A 19,435-nucleotide genomic window follows, 5' to 3' on the forward strand; every position below is an offset into this window, starting at 1 on the left:
GAGAGATAAACCTGTTTTTGTATGATCCCAAGTGTGGCATGGGGAACGGTCTTGTGAGAACAGGTGATGTTAATCCAATAGCAAACAAACCACCTCATGCAGGAGCTTGATTGTTGCCAGCTGAAAAGATCTGCGAACAGACTCTGGGAGGAGATACATAAATGAGCCCAAAACTGGAGGCGGGGCCTTTGGAGACTTGGGATAGTTTTGGCTGTTTATCACTCTACTTCGGGAAGCCTTCCCTCCAGCGGTTCTCTGTAGGAGCTTCTCGAAGTGGAGCAATGAACAACTCCCAGATTACATCAGCTTCACATCACTATTTCTATTTTAGGAAACATCTACTGTATTGTTTCCATTCCTTTCAAATGGCCAATAATTTTAATTGTTTCTTACCATATTACAAGGATTGTTTCCCTCTAAACTTCTCCTCACTTGACACTCCAATATAGTATCCCTCTGCCTATTCCCTCTATAACTGTATACTCTATGTCCATTTATTAGGAAGATATGTCCACCCACCTAGTCTCTTACTCTATAATTAACTTCGGTGGTTCTATGGATTATAGCTTACTTATCATTGACTTAAAATCCTATCCAATATAGGAAAAACATACCATATTTCTATTTCTGAATCCAATTACCTTACTCAGTATTATTATATCTAGTTCTATCCATATATGTGCATAGTTCATTATTTCCTTTGTTCTTTTTTCTGTTATTGAAAAATATTTTTTTTTACTTTTCACATAAAATATATCCTAATTTTACCCTCCCCTGTACTTCTTCCAGCTCCTCCCAATATTCCCTACCTTTCAGATTCACTTCCATTCTGTCTCTCATTAGATAAGAACATGCTTGAATCTCACTCATAAGGGGACATAGAATAGACAGCAGAAGTGGGTGAAGAGAAGGAGCAGGATAAGAGAGGGAATGGGGATGGAAAAGAGGGTTGGGGTCAGATGTGGAGAGATCAGGAGCAGGAGGCCAGAGGGCTTGGAAGGACAGTTGTCTTATGGCTATCCTGTACTATATGGTTAATATCTGCATATAATTAAGTTTATATAATATGTGTGTTTTCTTCAGTTTGGGTTACCACACTCAGGATGAACTTTTCTAGATTCATCAATTTGCCTGCAAATTTCATGGTTTCCTTGTTTTTGATAGCTGAGTAGTATTCCATTATGTAATTGTGTGCCAAGTTTCTTTATCCATTCTTTTATTGGGAGACATCTGGGTTGTTTTCAGTGTCTGGTTATTACAAGTAAAGCTGCTATGAACATAAAAAAAGAAAAGAACATGCTTCTTTTCTACATACTGCCCAAACAAGACAAAATAAAATATAATAAGATATGCAGTGGGTCTGGTGTAGAACCCTGTACACCTGGTGCTTCCTGCTTAAGTCACTGTGAGCTCATATGTACTTTGCCTTTTTTCCGTAGCCTGATATCCACTCTGACTACTTAAACCTTTATGCCTCCACTTACTTCAGATTTTGGAGCTCCAAGGGTAGGGATTTAATGGAGACTTCCCACTTAGACTTGCCATTAAATGTCTGGGTGTGGATCTTTGCAATGTGTCCTATCTGCTAACGAAGGAAGCGTCTCTGATGATGACAGGATAAGGCACTGATCTATGAATGTAGTATAATATCATGGGGAGTTTTTTTATGAACTCTTTTTAAAAGTGGTCTTTGGTTTTACCCTAGGACTTGGATCTACTTAATTTCTGGTTCTTGACTACAAAGTAGTGTTAAGCAAGAGTTCCTTCACATGAAATGGGTCTTAAGTCAAATAAGATATTGGTTGGCTACTAGCACAAGGGCTGTACCACTATTGTCCTATCAAGTTTTGCTGGTAGGAAAGATTGTAGTTCAAGTGGTTTTTGGATGAGTTTTATCCATTCTTAATATATTTTATTAATTTATTCATATTACATCTCCATTGTTATCCCATCCCTTGTATCCTGCCATTCCTCCCTCCCTCCCATTTTCCCTTACTCCCTTCCCCTATGACTGTGACTGAGGGGGACCTCTTCCCCCTGTATATGCTCATAGGGTATCAAATCTCTTCTTGGTAGCCTGCTATCCTTCCTCTGAGTGCCATCAGGACTCCCCATCCAGGGGACATGGTCAAATATGGGGCATCAGAGTTCATTTGAAAGTCAGACCCCACTCCCCACTCAACTGTGAAGAATGTCCTCTCCATTGGGTAGATCTGGGTAGGGGTTCAAATTTTACTGAATGTATTGTCCTTGGCTGGTGCCATAGTTTGAGCGGGACCCCTGGGCCCAAATCTGCCTATCATAATGTTCTACTTGTAGGTTACTAGGACCCTCTGGATCTTTCTACTTTGCTATTCTCTCATGCTTCTCTCATCTAAAGTCTCAATAGATGTCCTCCCCTCTGTCCCACCTTCCTGATAAGTGAAGACACTCATGGGACATGCCCCTTGGGCTAGTGTCCAGATATAAGTGAGTATATACCATTTGACTCTTTCTGCTCCTGGGTTAACTCACTCATTATGATCATTTGTAGTTCAATCCTTTTGTCCACAAATTTTGGAAATTCCTTGTTTTTAATAGCTAAGTAGTATTCCATAGTGTAAATGTACCACAGTTTCATTATCCAGTCTTCTACTGAGGGACACTTAGGCTGTTTCCATGTTCTGGCTATTATGAATAAGGCTGCTATGAACATCGTTGACCAAATGTTCTTGTGTGCTAGAACATCTTCTGGGTATATTCCAAGGAGTGGAATAGTGGGTCTTGAGGAAGCCCTATTCCCAATTTTCTGATATAGTGCCAGATAAATTTCCAAAGTGGCTGGACTAGTTTGCATTCCCACCAGCAATGAAGGAGTGTTCCTCTCTCTCCACATCCTCGCCAGTATGTGGTGTCACTTGAATTTTTGATGTTTACCATTCTGATAGGTGTAAGATGGAATCTCAGAGTTGTTTTCATTTGCATTTCCTTGATGACTAAGGAGGTTGAGCATTTCTTTAAGTGTATGATGTCTTTAAAAAATAATGAGTATTATTTCTTTGTGCAAATGTACCACATTTTTTTTATTTTTTGGTTGAGTGACATCTAGATTGTTTCCATTTTCTGGCTGTTATGAATAAAGCTGCTACAGACATAGTTGAGCTAGTATCTTTATGCTGTGTTGGTGCATCAATTGGATATATGCACAAAGTTGAATAGCTAAGTCTTGAGGTAGAAATGTTCCCAGTTTTCTGAAAAAGAGCAAGACTGATATTCAATGGTTGTCCATGTTGACACAACAACCAAAAATGAAAGAAAGTTCTCTTGCTCCATATCTTTGCCATTATGTGCTGTCATTTGAGTTTTTGATCTTAACCATTCTGACAGATGTAGCATGGAATCTCAGAGTCATTTTGATTTGCATTCCTATGGTGACTAAGGATGTTAAACATATCATTAAGTGCTTCTTGGCCATTAAAGACTCACTTTTTGAGAATTTTCTGTTTCATCCTGCACCCCATTTTGAATTGGATTATTTGGTTTGTTGTTATTTAATTTCTTATTTACATATTTTTCATATCAGTCCTCTGTCAGATGAAGAGTTAATGAAGATATTTTCACATCCTGTAGGCAGTCATTTTGTCCTATTAATGTTGTTCTGTGCCTTGAAGGAAAATTTGAGTTTCATGTGGTCTCATTTATTAATGGTTAATTTATTGACTAAGCTGTTGCTATTCTGTTCAGAAAGTTGTTTCCTGTGCAATGTGTTCATGGCACTTCCCCACTTAATCTTCTATTAGGTTTAGTGTATACTGTTTTATGTTGAGATCTTTGATACACTTTGGCTTGAGTTTTGTGCAGGGTGATAAATATAGATCTACTTGCTTTCTTCTACTTGCAGACATTTAATTAGACTAGCATGATTTAATGAAATGCTTGCTTTTGTCACTGAATGGTTTTGTCTTTGTAAAAAACTAATGTTCTTAGGTATGTTGGGGTTTTCCTAGGTTTTTCATTAAATTACACTGATCAATCTGTCTGTTCTTATTCCAATACCAAGATTTTTTATTAATGCTGCACTGTAGTACAGCTTGAAATAAGGGATGGTGGTATTTTCAGATGTTACTTTGTTGTACAAGATTGTTTTGGCTATCCTGGGTTATCTTTTTACATATGAAGCTGAGAATGCTCTTTCAAGTATTGTAAAGAATTGTGTTTCAATTTTGGTTAAAAATTGCATTGAATATGTAGATTACATACCAACTGAAACTTGTCCAATCTCATCTTTTCTTTCATTAATTTATTTTAATCACTTTGTAGCCTGATTGCATCCCACTTTTTCCTCTCTTCCCTTTCCCACCCTCCTCTATTTACCTCACCTCCTCCTCTTCTCTTCAGAGAAGGGAGGGCCCCTCCATGATTACCAAACCACCATGGATAATCAAGTCAGAGCAGAAGTAAGTGCATTCTCTCCCACTGAGGCCGGATGAGATAGCACAGCTATGGGAAAGGGATCAAAAAACCGGCAGCAGACTCAGTGACAGCCCTCACTCCAGTTTGTAGGGAACCCACATTAAGCACAAGCTGCATATCTGCTACCAATAGTGTAGATGGCCTAGGTACAGCCCATACATACTCTTTGATAGGTGGCATCATCTCTGTGAACCCATATAGGTCCTGGTTATTTGTTTGTTTGTTTGTTTTTTAAGTTATCAGATGTTGTTCTTGACTTCTCTGGCTCCTTCCATCCTTCTTCTCACTCTTCCACAAGAGTACTGAGCTCTGCCTACTGTTTGGTTGTGAGTCATTGCATCTGTTTCCATTAGCTGCTGGATGAAGCCTTTCAGAAGACAGTTATGCTGCAGTCTGCAAATACAACAGTCTGTCATTAATAGTTTCAGGAGATGGCTCTCTCCCATGAGGTAGGTCTCAAGTTGGGCCAGTCATTGGTTGGCTAGTCTCTCTATCTCTGTTCCATTTTTATCCCTATTGTTCTTGTAGACAGGACATATTTTGGGTTGAAGGTTTTATTCATGGATTGGTGTCCCTCTCCCTCCACTGAAAGTCAAAAAGAGATATTATGCAATATTCAGGCAAATAGCTGGAACTGTAAAATATGATCTTGAGTAAGCTGACCCAGACCCAGAAAATCATGCATTTGTGTACTCACTTATAAGTTGATATTAGTCGTGAAATACAGGATTACCATGCTATAACCCTCAGACCCAAAGAAGCTCAGTAACGTGGAAAGCCCAAGGAAGGATGCTTGAATCTTACTCAGAATGGGAAATAGAATAAACATCTGAAATAGATGAAGGGAGGAAACTGGGTAAGAGAGTGGGTAAGAGAGTAATGGGGATAAAGATCAGGTGTGTGGGGATGACTCAGAAAGAAACCAGCAATTGATGAGGAGGAACCTGGGACAGGCACATAGTAGTCTATGGAAATACTTTTAACTGAGACTCTTATCAGGGAACATAAAGCATGAAAGTAATCTTTCTTAAGATCTTTTTTCTTTAGTTATACAATTATTCAGTTTTTCGACATCAGGTTTAAAAAATACACAGCATTGAGAACATGCAATAGGTAAAATTTTAGGCAAAATAGGGAGCAAAATGTGCATTCGTATTAAATAATTTCTCTGTCTCTGTCTCTGTCTGTCTCTGTCTGTCTGTCTGCCTGTCTGTCTGTCTCTCTCTCTCTCTTTCTCTCTCTCTCTTTCTCCCCTTTTTCACACACACAGAAACACACACATACACATACACTGTGTATGTGCACAGACAGCAACTATGAAATTACTTGATCAATATTCAGCCTCCTCTATTATTGTTCAGGAACATATCTAATAGGCTATGCTCACTAGCTGGTGAACTCTAGAGATCTACCTCTCCTTGAATCACAAGGTACAAAAGTATTGTGGGGTTCTAGAGATTGAATATTGAATGTAACTCAGCATTATTGCAAGACAAGCACTTTGTGATTAACCTGTATCATTTCCATTCTTTAAATCTGTATGGACTCCAATTTAAAAGGAAACAAAGAGCTTTAATAAATCTGTCAGTTTGGCTAATTGTAGATTGATTATGGTGACTCATATTTGCATGAAACAAAATATTCAATGTCAGTGTATGTCTATAAAATTGAAAAACTATCAATGGGATATAAACATAAAATTAAATAACCAAAAATTAAAGCATAATATTGATTACTGGAAATAAACCCATATCTAGAAAATAGATTGAAAACTAAGGTTAAATTATTTCCCTTTCTTTACAATGGTGACATTCCTTATGCCATAATTATGTTATATCTGACTAAATACTGAGAAAAAAAGAAATACAGAATTACTTATATTCTGTAGCATGTACTAAATACAAAACAATTTTCTTGCACTAATGTTCAAAGTTAACTATTAGTTATCACCCCTTGTGAGTTTTATAAATTAAGTTAGCAAATCAAAGTCCGTAGTATGGAGGTTTTGGTACACTAAGACTTAAATATGTGGAGCTATGATTCATTTATACAATCAAGGCATCAAAATTAAATAAATCATTTTGGCTAAGAAAAAGTAATGTCTCAATTTAGAAATTTATTAGGAATACAAACTATTCCTAATAAGCTAAAATATTATGTTAACTAGTCACTACATAAATCTAATTAAACAGTAATATTAACAATATGTATTGAAACCATATTTATTTATATAGAGTAACTTTACTTGATGTTTTATGAATTAGTTATTTAAATTTGAATAAGTAATGAAAAAAGAGCTCACTAAGGTCTGTGAAATACCAAAAAGTTACTCTTGACACTAAGAAAAATCAGTGTATCTTTTCAGAACTCTATGAACTAAAAGGCATTCTTGAAAAATAAATTAAATTTATAGATTTAGCTATTAATTAAAATAGGTATTAAATTTAATATATTTATAAACCACATACTTTGAAACAAATTGAATCTCCACACAGGAAATTGAAATAACTCCATGTTTCCTATCACCCCACAGTGCACTGAAGCTGGGTAGGAACAACATCAGAAACCACAGATCTTACAAACTAATGGAAACTCGACAAATCTCTACAGAATAAAAACTAGGCTAGGAAATAAATTAAAAAAAAAACAGATTTTTAGAATTCAATGCAAATGAATACATAGCACACCCATACTTATGGAGAGAGCTGTCAGAGACCCTCCTTTCCACCCCAGGATCTAGGAGCTCCTACTTCCAGCCCCAAACTCCACAGTGTCAAGCTCCTGTCAGAGTCTCCACACCTCCTCAGTGGTTGTTGTCCTTCATGTGACTATTCCTGTATCAGCCTACTGACATTACGAGAGCTGTCCATGGTGGTAAAATCTCCCTGTAGTCTCTGTCAGTTATTCATGCTGCAGGGAAAGCTTTCCCTTCCATGGACTCTCTGTAAACTTTATCAACTGCAAACTTTGTGAACCATCAAGGCAGGAAAGTGGTTAGGCCACTAACTGAGGAAGTTCCAGAATCCATGCCCCTCACCCAGACTTCTCTGTCATAACTAAATTTCCAGTCTCTCTAAACTGTCAAAAAGATCATCTCCAGCCTCTCAATAGGACTCATCACAAATTATGCTAATTTTGGACAAAAAACTACCAATCTCTTATCTAGAAAACACACCAATCCATGTGCATCCCACACAAAACCACAATGAGCAGAAAACTCACCAAATCTGTGAAGAGAAAAGCCTATTAATTCCTGTGATCCCTAAGTACAGGACTTGAAATCCTACCAACCCTCACTCTGGAGATTTCCAACATAGGAAGCTCTGTCTTCTATGACGTCCTATACAAAAGCAGTATCTGCTCAGTTCCTTGATGCCTTCTCTGAAAAGCAGATGCAGCCACTCCTGTATTCCTCTTTCTTCTTCAATAAATCTTTTTTCAGAGATCTACTCTCTGATGTGATTCTCTCACCAGAAGAGGAAAAGAAAAGAAAAGAAAAGAAAAGAAAAGAAAAGGAAAGAAAAAAGAAAAGGAAAGAAGGTACTGAGGAAGAAGCAGGGCAAAGGCTCCTGAGCTCCTCACCTTGACTATGGATACCTTCCCTTGAGAATTTAATGCCTCTGCTGAGGAGGTTTTCCTCTCAGAACTCTTTGGTTCCTGAGCTCATGTGTCTCAGGATACCCTTCCCTTCCCTTGAAACACTGTCCTATCTCAGAGTTGTTGGTTCCTGGATTCCAACTCTCAGGAGACCTTTCCCTAGAGCTGTAACACATTCATTGGAAATACCTTCTCCCTTCAGAGCCATGTAGTTCCTGGGACCAGGAGTCTCAAGACACCTTTCCATCTGAGCAGGAAGGACAGCAATAGCAAGAGTTCTAGCCTATTTGCTCTGCTTAGCTTCTCTGGGCTCAATTGTTGCATCACAATATCTTCTGACTCAACTGCATTCTTTTCTCACTGTATTCTCCCAATTCTTCACCAACTGCCTCCTCTTCTTACTCAGCTCAATATCCCTTTCTCAGCCTGAAACCAACACTTAATGTCATAGAGACAAGCAATTTAACAGCTAAGAATTCTTTAAAAAATAGTTGACTAACAACTGGGGAGCCTCTAAATGACTAGGTACACAAGATAAATAAACCACTATACAGCACTTCACACACAGTCACCCACATGTCTAACACATTTCTGACTTGCAAGAATATAGTTACTTAATACAGAGATTTTATTTTAATGTATATCCAAATAATAGTAGAATAACAAATCTAATGTGGAGAAGCCATATGACAATGTAAATGCACTATGTGTCTCAAAAATAAAGTAACAACTGAAGGAATGTGCAAGTTTTTAAAAAAATTCACTGTAAGTCACCAATAGTTCCTGCCTCACAAATGTGTCTGCCAGTTATATTGGTCCAGAAGGCTGAAAAGGCTGAAAACCAGCATTATAGTTTTGGACAATTGTTTAGGCAGCAAACTTTCTCTGTCATGTTCTCATTTGGGAAGCTGCTAACCTGCACTCCCTGTATACTGAGATGATTTTCTTCCTTTTCAAGTCTTTGATGTGGTTGAAGACCAGATAGTTTAGTTTTACAATTAAACTTAGTTACTTAAGGTTTAAGATGTTTTAGGTCATTGATAATGATGAGATATGATAGAAATTGATTTATCTTCAGAATTTTAGATGCACCAAGATAGGATAGATGTTTTTTTACAAGGGTTCCAAATATAAATAGCCAAATAGTATGAATGCAACATTTATATAATTTCTGATTGTCTCATGGCTTCTTGCTGGAGGTATCTTATTATATATATATATATATATATATATATATATATATATATATAATGTATATATGTGTGTATATATATATATAATGTATAATGTATATATATATGTATATATATGTGTGTGTGTGTGTGTAATAATATAAATATATGTAAAATAGTTTTAAAATAAAATAAAATTATTTAAATATAATTAGAGATATTTGGGAAAGTTTTTCACTCTGTATTGGGTATGTGCACCTGGTGTGAATATAGCATGAATTTTTATAACAACACAGCAACTGGACTTTGCTTTATACATGAATATATTACCTTTAATACCTATCAGTATGTAAGTGGCTATCTGGGATTGAAGATTTAGAAGTGTTTCTTTTACAAAAGCATATGCACTTGTCTTTTTGGCATAGATGTTAAACCCAGCTTGGTGGAACTTCCCTTTGGTGAGCATGTAGTGTCCTTCCCCATTTTCTTTGAATAGTTTTAGCTCCATGTCTCTCTTGTGAAACATTAGTATTAGTATTAAGTAGCTGTAAGATGCATTTTTATAAAGGCTAAGATTGCTGTGTTTCATCTATATGTGTTTCCTAATAATTTACATTTCTTTTGAGCATTTTTCTTGGCAGTCTCATAGACCATGTTTGGAATTGTGATGTTTATTATCTTAAGGTTTAAGCTTTGCTCTGCTTTTTTTTCCTTTCTTTTCTTTCTCTTTTTTTTCTTTTTTCTTCTTTCTTTTCTTTTCTTTTTTTTTGTACTTTGTGTATTCTAAACACAAGTTCTATTTGCAATGAAATGAATTTCTCCCATTTTGAGGTTTGCCTGATCATTTTTTCACATTTCCTTTGTTGCACAGATTTAATTTTCCTTTTTCATTTTGTTTTTCTTTCTTTCTTTCTTTTTTGGGGGGCTTTCTAGACAGGGTTTCTCTGTGTAGCCTTGGCTGTCCTAGACTCACTTTGTACATATTCTGGCCTTGAACTCACTAGCAATCTACCTGCATCTGCCTCCCAAATGCTGGAACTAATGGCATGTGACACCACTCCTGGACAGATTTTAATTTTCTGAGAACCCATTTCTTTTTAGGAAACTCATTTTCCACATGAAGAAAAATAAAACCATACTTTTATTACTCACTGGGCACAAAAACTCAATGACTAGTCACTCAAAACTTCAACATAAGACCTAAAACCATGAAAGTGATGAAGGAACAACCAGGAAGCACATTTCAAACTACTTGTAAAGGTAAGAGCTTTGTCAGGACACTGGTTGACAGACTATGAGAATTACTGAAGAGAAATGGGCATATTTTTAAAAATAGGTCACTGTTGCATAATACTATGTCTGGGTCTGCAGTTATATTAATCTATGTTTCTTTTAATTTACCAGTGGTATTCTGCTTTGATTCTTATGTACCTCTAATATAATTTAAAGTTAGATAAGGTAGCATCTTCCATGGTGTCCAACATTGTTCATTATTTTCAGTATCTTTGGACTTTAGGGCTTTGATGTAAATATTTCCATTCAATCTTTTGTTTTTGTTTTTACTTTATTGAATATATATATATATATATATATATATATATATATATATTCAATAAATATCTGTTTCCCCTCATCCTGACTCCTCTCACACTCTTCCTACCTCCCCTTCCATCCATACACACTCCTTTTTTGTCTCTTGTTAGAAAAAAGAAAAGCATCTAAGCACTAGATAAAACAGATACAAACAAATCAGAATAAGGAAAACAAACAGAAAAAGTGGACAAAACACAAATTAGAAATTGTGTGTGTGTGTGTGTTTATTTTTACAGGAATACCAATCAAACCCAAAAATCAAAAATGGAAATAATAATACACAAAATATTTGTTAGGTGAAAAATATTCCCTAACACAACATTATAAAATAAAGAAATTCCTAAGATGCCACTGATTTTTTTTTTCCTATCCACTACTGGACATGGGATCTTCCTTAAGAACATTTTGTTTCCCCAGAGCAACTCTGTAGTAGAAAACTCATATTTTCATGTGAAAGTCAAATATTCATTGGCTTCTCCCAGATGTTGTGATACAAAAGCTCACGTGTATCTTGTAGGTGTGACATTCAGAAGTGTCCTGTTTTGACCTTCTAGTAACTATCTTTTGTCATTGAAACTGCTCTCCTGGCTACTATCATTGTCTTTAGGAACTGGTAGATTGCTGTGACATATGGAAATTTTCAACATTATTCCCCTTAGAATAACTTGTGCCTAATATTAAGTTTGTAGTATTAATCAATATATGTCAATAAATATAGAACACTACCACTAGTTAAATGACAATACCTCCAGTATTAATATAATATGTACAACCCATTACGATAAGGAATATATAGATTTGACACTTTACTTGAAAACATCTACAGTCCTTTGTGACTTGTAAGTATTTCTCCCTATGTTGTAATATTCAGAACTGCAATTCATCATGACAATAACTTCCACCTGAAAGTTGTAAAAATTACAAATAACATCACTGATGATGTCTCATGCATTTCCCTAGTACACAGGAGTTTTGGAGCAATAGATTTCACATATGTTCAGTTTCACAAGCAGTCTCATAATTTGTTGAGAGTTTCAGCAAGTCCTCAGGGTATTCAAATGTTAATATTAGCAGGTAGTTTTTCAACCATCTTTGTTTTAATTTGGAGTTTAAAAATGTTAATAGAATTTTCTACTAACTAATGCTGAAAATTTTTCTATGTATAACAATTTCTTACTACTATATATAACTGAATATTTAAAAGTCATGCACATTTTATATATAGAATCAATGGCTCTGTTTGCTCTTTAATTGTGTGGATTAGGTGGTAAACAGAGAAATCATAGCAATCCTTTACTGGAAATTTCTTCCTCCATTTTATGTTCTACAATTCAACTTTAATATTTTTATTTTACTATATGGGAGTAGCTCTGAGACTGGCTGATACATGAATGTCTATGCATAGAAAAGGCTGTTTGTTGGTCACAGAGTCCTTATGATTTAGTCTTTGATGCCGTTCTTTGTATGGCATGAAGGAAAATTTGCAGATGTCTTCCAATTATACAAAGAACAGAGAACCAGCCTTAGTTGTTCTGCGCACCCTGCATGCCTCCTGCAACTATAATTTTAGGAATGTGTAATGCTTGTGAGAAATTATGTTTTCAGAACAAAAGAACCAGACTCTGTTGCTGGATTAGACCTGACAGGACTCATTCCTCTCAGCATGCTGGATGCTGACACCCTGCATCCTTCATGTTCCAGCCTCAGGCACTTCAGTTGCTGTTACCCATTAGAACAGGGCAGCTTCCATGGCAGCTTTGTAGAAAGCGTCTGTTACCAATTGGTCCAGCATTTCTTACTGTCCCACACAGGACTCCTATTAATCCTGGAATTTCTCAATATTTAGAAACTAGACCACAAATTTTATTCTTAGCTTGTTTAACTATTTTTCCCATTTTTACAGGAACCCCTACAAAGGTATTATTCTCCCAAAATCAGCCCAAAGGAACATTAAGAGAATGATGCCCCATTTCCTTTAAGAGGTTGTTGGGTAGGTTTTTGGTTGCTATCTTGGGTTACCGATGCATATATTCATCAGGAGTTGGTTATAAGACATTATTGGTTTTATACAGAGAGAAAACTAGGTTAGATCCATGAATACCTCTCTTTTCCTTTATCTTTCTTTCATAGATATGGAGATAGAGGTTGAAAAGAAAGAAAGGGGGATATAGAAATAGATAGCGTTATAAATACTCCTCAAATTAAGGCCTTAATTGTTACTCAAAAATAAGGTTATTTTTAATTCCTTAGGATGAAATTTTTTATATTGATGCAAAATAATTTTAGTTTTGATATGTTGGTATATAGTTCCAATTTAAGATTATTCTACACACACATTGTATATATTACTATTCTATTATGGTCATTATACAGCTACAAGTCAAGTAGTATATAAGGTTTACATCAATACTTTGAAAGTGCTATTGCAGGATGTTTAGGGTAGTAAATTATAGAAGTTAATTGTTAGTTGCTCAAATCATGGTCAAGTCAGTTACTAGTCTATTTTTATAGCAAGAATATATATCCTAGGTTAAACAGATAGATATGATTCCATAGATATTTAAGTTATAATAGTTAGATAAGGTATTCTTTTCTCCTTTTGAGAATGAAATTGAACCCAAATATTCAAGTATGGCAGAAAGTGTCTTGCCTTTGTGGCACTACACATGTAGCTAATAAACAAAAATACTTTTTTTCCAGTAAGTTTTATCAATAATTACCCAAAGGGACTGCATTTTGTCATAGTTCTACTTAACACCATCCCTAAGTTCATATACCAGGTGTCAGCTCCTGTTCAGTAACTACATTACCCTGAGCAGAATGTTCTCATGGTCTGATGCTTGCATTCTCTACAGGTCCATTGTTTTACAACATGGAGTTTATTGTTTGAATCAAAGCAAGATATTCCAAACTTCGTTACCACAATTTTTGAAACTTTTGCTACTTGGTTGCTGCCTGCATTGTCTATTTTATAAATTATTGTTGTTATTTTTATTGCTATTATATTTCTGGATTTGTAGCATCCATCTCTGTGGGTCCTTTTTGGCCAGAGGCTACTCTCCAGTGCATAAAGGACACTTAGTCTAACCTTTATTGAGTGAAATTATTTTTAAAGTAGAGTTTAGATCTCACTTTATCACAAAGGGGGATAGGAGCAACTAGTGAACACATAGAAAAGAAGAAAACTTTTACTCTGTTATTTGAAATGTAAATTTCTCCAGTCACTATGGAAATCAGAATGGAGATTCTTCAAAAATAGATATACCATATGCCCCAGCTATGCTGCTTCTGGGCATGTACCTTAAAAACTCATATTAGCATACCCAAGAGATACTTGCCTATCCATATGTATTGCAGAGCTATTCACAACAGTCATGTAATGGAGTCAGACACGGTGTCTACCAACAGATGGATGAATAAAAAAAAGTGTGACATTACAGTATGCTACAGCACACAAAGTGCAACTATTCTGGAAGCCTCCATTCTGCTGGCTACCATTCATCCCAGAGGAATGTTTTATGTACATATGTGCACTACAGGGTAAAACAAAAACTTCAGAAGTCGGTGCCTCACTTAGCCTTCATCATAGAAGCTTCCTCTTGTAACACTTAGGAACTAACACAGAGACACTCAACTGAGCAATTTTCATGCAGTTAAAGAGTTTGGAACACTCAGTCCTAAAAGAGAATTCTTTTTTTTATGGTAATTTTTTACCATTTTTTTTATTAATTTGTTCATATTACATCTTGATTGCTAGCCTTTCCCCTGTTTCCTCCCATTCTTCCCTCCCTCCCACTTCCCCCCTTCTCCCCTCCCCTATGTCTGTGATTGAGGGAGACCTCCTCCCCCTATATATACTCTTAGAATATTGAGTCTCTTCTTGGTAACTTGCTAGCCTTCCTCTGAGTGCCGCCAGGCCTCCCCATCCAGGGGACATGATCAGAAAAGGGGCACCAGAGTTCGTGTGAGAGTCAGATCTCACTCTCCACTCAACAGTGGAGAATATCATGTTCGTTGGCTAGGTCTTGGTAGGGGTTCGAAGTTTACTGCCTATTTCTCCTTGGCTGGTGCCTTAGTTTGAGGAGGACCCCAGGACCCAGATCTGCCTGTCATAAAGTTCTTTAAAAGAGAATTCTTTATCAAATCCCTGAACTCAGGGACCATGGTTTCCAGTGCTGTGGAACAGGATTAGGGAAGACTGTAAGACCAGAGGAAATGGATGACAACAAGGAAACAGTATCTTCTAGACCCAATAGGATTTGTACATATGTGAACTGACAAAAACTGTGGCTAATGCACTTGGCTTGCACAACATCAAGCTAGATGTGGTCATGTTGTCCTAGTACTGAGTAAAGGGGTAGACAGGAGCTCCCTTGCCTAACTAAGAAGCTATGGCCGGTTGATATCTGCTAACAAAGGAAAATTAGTTTTCTCCATTGGAGTCTCACTGTGTATATTATCTACACTTAAATGTGGCACCCACCCATGACATTTTGCCTACTGTTGCTTTCTTTGGGCATTTTATCTTATCTTTATTCTTCCTAATTTTGTGGATTTAAGGGTTTTGTTTGGATGTGTATGCCTATGTTTCTTGTGCTTTTACTTTACATCTTATTTTAAAATTTGGTTTACTTATTTGTTTTTATTCACCTACATGTGTTTCCAAAGAGAAAGAGAGAAAAAGTGTACTATGCTGTGTGGGTGGTGATCTGGGAAAATTGTATGAAAAAAAACATTTTTCCCGTTAAAAGTAAAGAAGGTAAAAACATCAGTAGTCCAACCTGTGTATTCTATGAACTACAGTTCTCTACTAGATAAGAAACTTACCCCGGTTAATAGTGGCACATTTGTTTGGGAGTCACCAACCCCTTTCTAAATGAATATCAAGTATAATCTGAGAGAAAAACCTACATACCTATTACTGTAAGAATGGACAACAAACAATATTTGGTGATGTCATAATTCTAGATATACACTCAGAATTGATATTATTACAAATGCTTATGTGGTCAAACTGCTTTCTAAAATTTGAATTTAATATATTCATATTAATATCTATAAACTAACTTGTCTAATTCTTGACAGTGAACTTTCCTCTTGCTTGGAAAATTGCTAAAAAACTGATTCATCATTGATCAAAATGCCAAAAATAAACAACTTATGACATTTTGAATAATGGTAAATAAGTAATGGGTACAGGAAGTGCAGAAAGCCATCAGAGAATGTGGAAGGAGCAGATAAAGTCATTAGTGAAGGTGCAGTGTTTACAGGACAATGGCCGTGCCAAGGGCCAATGTCTAAACGACATAGAAATTTGATAATACCCCTCAAATTGAGGCTCAGAATGGCAAACACTTTTGGTTCAAGTATTTGGTTTTGCATTTGATTGACCAGTGTGCATTTTACTAGTAACTGCATCTTCCCCTCCAAAATATTTAGATTCTTAGACTGCTACCTACAATCATGTCAGACTCAGACTCGCTAATTCTTCCCCATCTTTGTACATAATAAAAGAGTTGAGGTTTGGGGTTGTTGTGGTAATTGGAACACACCCTCAGAGTACAGTCCATCTATCTCCAGCTTTGCTCTGTGTATGTTTGCTATTTCTTTATTCTATATCTTTTTGTTATTCTCTTGCTACTTCACACAAGTTTCCTGAACCTTGGGTGCATGAGATATGATATTATAAACTCATAAATCTGACACACTTTCCAAGCTGCTGTTTATGTCTGTAATGGGTAGGGAAATTTCGGAGGTGGAGCCCTGTAGGAGGAACCGTATCATTGGGAAGTTAGCTCTGTAGATTTAGAAATGTACCCATTTTTTCCTCTCTCAGCTTCCTGTGTGGAATATATGTGAAAACCTGCTGCAGCTCCCTTTCCATGGCTTCCTTGTCAATGACATGATTGACTCTCTTCCTCTGGAAACAGAAATTGAGATAAGAACTCCTCCTTTAACATTTTTCAGGATATTTAATCACAGCAAACGAAAAGTAATTTTAAAGGATAAAAGTATCTGATATGGAAATCAGTACTGAGTTGTTTCTGTGAAGATTCCGAATACTTTTTTGGATAAATGAAGACTTTGGAAATTAGGGTTAAACATGTCTTAATCAGTTATTCTAGTAAGAACACAAATTAATGCACTCCTGAGAGTTATGTAGACGGTTGACCCAATTCCTGAAATTTCAGAGTGAGATGAGCACACTGGGAATAGAAAATATCAATGTGATAGTTTAATAAAGAATTAGCTATATTATGAAAATGTTCTAAAGTTTTCTGATGTAATTCATATACTTGGGCTAATGTATATGGAAAAACAATTCTCAAAAAAGAATAACTCTGAGTCTGTGGTGATTATTCTTACAAAAATTTACAATGAAAAGGGGCGACAGGTTGGAAAAATACAAGCAAAAAACATGCAGTTTTTCTTTTGAGAAGGTCCTTATAATAAAACCATATGATGAAGACAATGAACTAGATTAGTACCAAACTACATTAATACCAAAAATACTGTAAAAGCTACCAAGCATGGAAATCAGCTAATCATCTTACATAGCCATGTGATCTATGAAACACAACAATGACCACTATGGCAAGATATCTTGAAACATTCATATAGAAGTACACATTTAATTATGGTGTCCCATTGGCTGTCTAATTACCGGAAGTCTAGGCAATACACAGGGAACCCATTGAAGTCATGCGTTTTGGGGCAGAGCTTACTTTCACCACTTTGGTTGACTAGCATGATTCTGACCTACATTCAAAAGCAGAGTTTTATGCACAATAAGTGTAGCTGTCACCTCTCATCAAAGAAGCTTATCTTAGTCCAGTATGATGGATCAAGCCTATAATGCCAGCACTAGAGGAGGGAGAGACAGAAAGATCTCTGTGTGTTCAAGGCTAGACTGATCTATAAAGTGAGTCCAGGACAGCCAAGACTACACAATGAAACCCTGCCTCCAAAAAAATTGTTATATTTACAACAAATCGAGACCAAAACTAGACACAAGACAAAGATAAATGACTGAAAGCTCAGCCTAGTCCCAATGGATGTATAGACATCAAATTTCAGTGCCATGATGGGAAGAAAGGACAGAAAGATTGTACCAGAATTTCATGAGTGCGTCTGTGAGACTTTTTTTCCTAGAAATAGCTGCTTTAACAAGATCTTAACAAAAATAATGCCAATATACATGCTAATGCATAACTGGAAATTTTCATGGTATCTCATGCCTAGACAAACTACTGGTGAAATAAACCCACATATCTACAGACAATTGATTTTTCACAAAGAAGCCAAATCCATACAATGGAAAAAAGAGCAACTTCAAAGGATGGTGCTGGTCTAACTGGATGGCTACATGTAGAAAAAATGAAAATAGATCCAAATCTAGAACCCTTCATAAAACTGAAGTTCAAATGAATTAAAGACCTCAACATAAACCAGACACACTAAAATGTTAGAAGAAATGTGGGGAAGATCTTTGAGCTCATTGGCACAGGAGACAACTTCCTGAGCAGAATACCAACAGCTCAGGCCCTAAGATCAACCATTAATAAATGGGACCTTATTAAACCGAAAAGCTTCTTTACAGTGAAGAACACTGTCAACAAAACAAAATGACAGACTACAGACTGGAAAAAGATCTGCACCAACCATACATCTGACAAAGGACTAATATCCAAAATATATAAAATATCAAGAAATTAAACACCACCAAATCAAATAATCCAATTAAAAATGGGGTACAGAGCTAAACACAATTCTCAACAAAGGAATATCGAATGGTTGAAAAACATTTAAAGAAGTGCTCAACATTTCTAGTTATCAAGGAATTGGAACTCAAAACAACTCTCAGATTCCATCTTACACTTATATGAATGGTGAAGATAAAAAATTCACGTGACAGCACATGCTGGCAAGGATGTGGAAAAAGGGCAACACTCCATTGCTGGTGGAGTGCAAACTTGTAGAACCATTTTGGAAATCAATCTGGTACTTTCTCAAGAAATAGGAAATAATTCTACCTCAGGACCTATCATACCACTCCTAGAAATATAACCAAAAGATGCTGCACCATAACACGAGGACATTTGCTCAACTATGTTCACAGCAGCTTTATTAATAATAGCCAAAATCTGGACACAACCTACATGTCCCTCAACTGAAGAATAGATAAAGAAATATGTCTGTCAGATATATTGGGCCAGAAGGCTGAACATGATGCTCAAGTCTTATAGAGAGTTTTGGGTGACTATTCAGGTAGCAAACTGTCTCTGTCACTTCTCATTTGGAAAGCTACTAATCTGCACTCCTGGCATATTCAGATCATCAAGTTTATTCCTTGTCAATTCTCTGAGTGGGTTGAAGATGCAGTAGCTTACTTTTACAGTGAAGCTTAGTAGTTTAGATGTTTTAGGTATAGAACAATGATTTAAGTTGATAATGACAAGATGTGATAGAGATTGATTTACATTCAATTAGACACAGCAAGATAAGAAACATGTTTTCTTCAAGGCTGTCAAATACAAATAGCCAAAACACTAAGAATGCAGTACTTATATAATTCCTAATTATGTCATGGTTCTTCTTGCTATAGGTAGTTTATTATACAC

General features: G+C 36.1%; 1 long non-coding RNA gene across 2 annotated transcripts; it reads right to left on the reverse strand.

The window, feature by feature from the left end:
* Window positions 1-8,331, reverse strand: LOC311589334. Of its 2 annotated transcripts, none has more exons than XR_014776503.1 (3): window positions 8,239-8,331; window positions 4,616-5,037; window positions 1-141 (listed from the first exon to the last, which is right to left on the reverse strand). It is a non-coding gene; the product is annotated as an uncharacterized lncRNA (long non-coding RNA). The 2 variants fall into 2 exon arrangements; XR_014776504.1 differs by lacking the exon at window positions 1-141 and adding an exon at window positions 1,992-3,230.
* Between the last annotated feature and the right edge of the window lie 11,104 nt (window positions 8,332-19,435).

The sequence above is a fragment of the Acomys minous genome (assembly GCF_964271855.1).
Source record: "Acomys minous genome assembly, chromosome: 18".
Lineage (NCBI taxonomy): Eukaryota > Metazoa > Chordata > Mammalia > Rodentia > Muridae > Acomys > Acomys minous.